Source organism: Solanum dulcamara, chromosome 9 (assembly GCF_947179165.1).
Source record: "Solanum dulcamara chromosome 9, daSolDulc1.2, whole genome shotgun sequence".
Taxonomy (NCBI): domain Eukaryota; kingdom Viridiplantae; phylum Streptophyta; class Magnoliopsida; order Solanales; family Solanaceae; genus Solanum; species Solanum dulcamara.
The window spans coordinates 6,514,482-6,519,478 of NC_077245.1; positions in this window are offsets into that span (position 1 = coordinate 6,514,482).

Genomic DNA, 4,997 nt, shown 5'->3' on the forward strand with positions numbered 1-4,997 from the left:
AGCCCCTCTAACTCAACCCAAGAGACAAATTTAGGATAGGTTCTGTTGGTTCAATCGAACCCATTATTTTGATGGAACTTCGTATACTTGGTCAAAAAGAGCAAGTTCTACTGCTGAGAATGTGTAAAAAGAAAATTACATTATCAAGCTAAACTTACTTATAATAAGATCTTGCGCTATATATGAAATTTAAGAAAATAGAATAATGATAGAATTATAGACCAATAAAAGATCTTTACACGGTCAATATATATAATTACTCAAGTTTAACATATTACAATTTGCATTCAAAATATTTTTGCAAAAAAATAAAGATAAAGCTTATAATATATAGTGGTGTTTGGAGGCATATAGCTATCATAGTACTATTCCTTATCCCCGTTGGTATATATGTGGAAAATAATTATGAAAATATCAAGAGTTATTAGTCCCACAAAGTTCTAAGTAGGTAGTGGGAAGATTTGCTGGCATTTGTGGTACAGAGCAAGGACTTTAATTTGCATCATATACTATATCACAACTCACACGCCTAAAATAGGTCAATTTTCGAGCGCAGTACCATTCTTGTCCTCTTTGCATCATCTTTTCTCTTATTTCGAAAAATGCGTCATACTTCTCTTCTTATTGTTCAAAATCAATTTTATTTTAAGATTTGTTCGATACGAAAAATATCTATAATATTTGATAAGTATGCAAAAACACATTATTCTTGGCAAAAGCTTTGAGTGGTGAATCGGGATGTTTGAGAAAAGGCACATCAATCGATTCTAGGGTGGAGTGTTTAGAGCGCAGGGAGAAGATAATTAGCGTGCAATGTCCCTTGTCCAATAAAGAAAGGACATTTTTAAACTCGAAAATTAACGTTAAGGGCAATTTAGGTCTTTTTTCCACCATCCCATCAAGATGATCAATAGTGTTCTCCCTACTTATCTTTAAGAGTGTGTCGAACTCTTAACCTATCGATTGCTGGTGGAGATGCTCAATCACTTGAGCAAACTTCACTTGTCTCAACTTAGGTTAAATAGATAAAAGGAGAGCAAATTTAAATCACTTCCAATACTTAAAAAGGGCATTTTATTTTACTAGGGATTACATAAATCTCATAGTGTTAATAGATAATTACATCATATCTCTACTATTTTTCAAATTATAAAAATTCCTTAAATTAGGTAAAATCCGGATACATTTCAAAACGTTCCGGTACATCACGTCTCGATTTTGAATATATCACTCAACATTTCATTGCATCACGTAAGTCCAAATAAATCACGTAAAGTGATGTATTCGATTGATACATTGCGTAAAGTGATGTATCCGAGAATAAAAGAGAGTAAGGATAATTTTTTTAAATAATAAAATTTTTTAGAAAATATGATAAAATAAGTTGTGTATTTAGATTAAAAAAAAATTATTTTATTTTAACCCTTTTTAAATTTGATGATTTTACAATGATAATTTTAAGAGAAGGATATGTATAGTAGACTAGGAACAGTGTCAGACCGTACGTGACAACTATTGGAGTGAGAGTTTGAAAGTGGAAATAGTGTAGCAGCCGTCCTTATTAGTCCCTCTGCTCTTTGGTACTATTAAACTATACTCCCATTAATAATTCTCCAATGTCCCTTTTGGAAATAACACATTATATGCTATTCTATTTTATTCTATTCTCTATAGGCTAAATGACAAATTTATTCCTTTTCCCATTTACTTTGTACCATTCTTGTACTCTATATATCTATCAAATTGAAAGCTCCCCTAAACTTTCATCTTAACCCTATTCTTCTATTCCAACAACAATATTCAAATTCAAAGAACAACAACAATAACAATAGTGCTCTTCAAAATCGACCGCTATCGATAATTTAATCACAAAATTTGCTTATTGGTATTGGGTTATCGGATTAGCGGGTGAGGAATGAATTTAAATTTTATAATTAATGGTTTATCGGTGTGGGGGACGGATTATTCAATTTTGTTATTAGGTGAATCGTTAACCCATTAAGAATTTATTATATTTTATTATATTTTTATCCCTAAACATATAAAATATGTATGGTAATTATAATTTGTAAACCTAAAAATAAGCCTTAATAGGATAAGTCCATTAGTAAATAGGCCAAGTCCATTTAGAGTATAAGACCCTAATTTTACCTAAATCTAAATAAGTTGTCAGTTGCACACTTGCACTTGCTGGCTGTTGCTTCTGTCTCATACTCTCATCTATATTCTCTCATTCTCTTCTCTCTTAAAATTGAAAAACTTATCGAAACAAGTAGACAAATCATAAGCTACAACCGTCATAGGGGGACGATTGCTCTAACTCTCAGTCTGCTCCCTCAGTCTTCGAATTGTACTCCTCACTGGCTTTGACTTTGCCGCAATCTTTGCAATCCCAAATTCCCACTACTTTCCGCTTTACTGCATACTTTTCACAAAACTCACAAAGTACTTGTCGTGCTGGCTAACCTCCATCTTCTTAATCTGCTTACGCAGACTGGCACCATAACGGGCACCATACTTTCCAACGATTCCATCTTTCTTGGTCCTCTTAGTCATTTCTGTCTATTGATTTTCCAATATGTTTTTTTGATGTATGTTTACTCTTGTTGTGAATTTTGGCTAAAGCATGAATTTTTTTGAGGTTTCAGATTTTTGGTTCACTGATTCTTTATGTTAATGTGCTAAATCCTCACTTTATGTCTAAATTGGCTTCGAATCTGCTTTGATTATTTCTGTTAATTTTGGTATGTGCTTCACTGATTTTGACGTTATTAAACTATTGGTATAAAATTGATTATTCATATCGTAGCTTATTTTTGGGTTGTTGATTGAAATACAAGGACTTACATATCATAGCTTACATGTTACCACCGATACACCACCCGATAACCGTCTAATAATTGTTAATTCGATACCGAACCAACCGATATCTTATAGGTGGGCTAGCGGATTAGTATTTTTAAAAGCCGATAACCATTAAGTCAAACCATTAAGCATAATAATTCGTTAAGCAGTCCTAAACAATAACAACAACAACTCAGCGAAATCCCATAAAATAGGATCTGGGGAGGGTAGAGTGTACGCAGATCTTACTCCTACCAAGGTAGGATGGCTATTTCCTGGAGACCCTCAGCTCAAAAGATGTCAGATAAGGCTAAAAAATTAAAAGCAATACGGAAAAAACAAATAACGAAAGCATCACAGATAAAATAGAGTAATCAAAGTATATAGAGTAATAAATAATAACAGAAATAACATAAATCAGAGCACATGAAATTGTAATGCGCTAATGCGCCTACGAATAGTGAAGAATAACGAGACTATGTACTACCCTTCTACCCTAATGTGGTCCTCCACACCTTCCTATCTAAGGTCATGTCCTCGCTAAGCTGTAACTGCGTCATCTCTTGTCTAATCACCTTTATCCAATACTTCTTCAGCCTATCCCTACCTCTTCTGTAACTATCCATGTCAACCTCTCACACCTCCACACTGGGGCATCTGTGTCTCTCCTCTTTACATGCCCAAACCATCTTAGTCGCATTTTCCGCATCTTGTCTTCCATCGAGGCCACTCCCACCTTGTCCCGAATAGCCTCATTTCTAATCCTGTCGCTCCTGGTGTGCCCACACATTCATCTCAACATTCTCATCTTGGCAACTTTCATCTTTTAAACGTGAGAGGTCTTAACTGGCCAACACTCCGCCCCATACAACATAGCCGGTCTAACCACCACTTTGTAGAACTTGCCCTTAAGTTGTGGTGGCACCTTCTTGTCACATAGCACTCCGGAAGCGAGCCTCTATTTCATCCACCCTGCCCCAATACGATGTGTGACATCATCGTCAATCTCCCCGTTGCCTTGCGTGATAGACCCAAGATACTTGAAACTACTTCTCTTTTGGATGGCCTGGGCACCAAGCCTAACTTTTACGCCAACCTCCTGAGGTCAAAGAACAAACAACAATAATGAAGTAATAATAATACGTGGCGAAGTTAAGATTTTATCAAATACTGACATACAATAGTAATATAATGTAATAGTATTCAAATCTTTAGCTCCGTCATAAAAAAAATATTGTTAACGGGAATGATTTTGACAATTAAGTTGATAATGTTCATGAAAGGTAGACGAATCAATAGAAAAACATAAAGGAATACCAAAAGTGCAAATAAGGAAAGCTTAGAAATAGGGGTGATTCGTGCAAATATATATATAATTTTTTTTTGGTGTCATTGTTTAAACTTTGATCCTATTAAAAATAAATCATGAGAAACTAGCCTCCACACTAGAAATTGAAAATACGCTCTTAGTGATTGTCATGATGACTTAAGGTGTTTCGTCAGTATTCCTAAGCAAATATTTGGTTGTTATTAGGATTTCTTAGTAGATATTGGTCAAGATATATCTCAACGGTAAGTTACGGTAATTCATCAAGATCTCTGCCAAATCTAGATAGGTTGCCAGAATTCTTTCAGCATTTGTGGCTGAAATCCTAGTTATCTGACGTAATTTTTGGCCAAATCTTACTGATCACCATAACATATTGGGTAGATATTTACTTATACATTGTACTTCAAAATTGATCCAAATAAGTGCAAATTTTCTATTCAACTAATTTCTAATATTAATCGCTAAAATTTTCAAAAATTAGATTTAACCCAAACCTTCAAATATTAATAATCCCATTTTGTCTTCTTTAAAACGTTTTTTCCAAGCTCAACAAAACCAAATAATGATATTTTCAATTTTCTACAACCAAACCAATTCAAATTATTAAGGGCAGACAATATAAGCTCAATGGAACATTATCCATTCAATTCCAACCACAAATAAGTAATGAATCTTTAATTTTTATTCCACATATTTCAATTTTAATTTGTGTTCATGATTTAATGGAACAAGAAAATGGAGACGAAAGTTGGTGGAAGCCTTAATATTCTAAATTTTGCTAACGTTGGACAAAATTTTAAATGTGTCCCCTCCCAACGTAAAA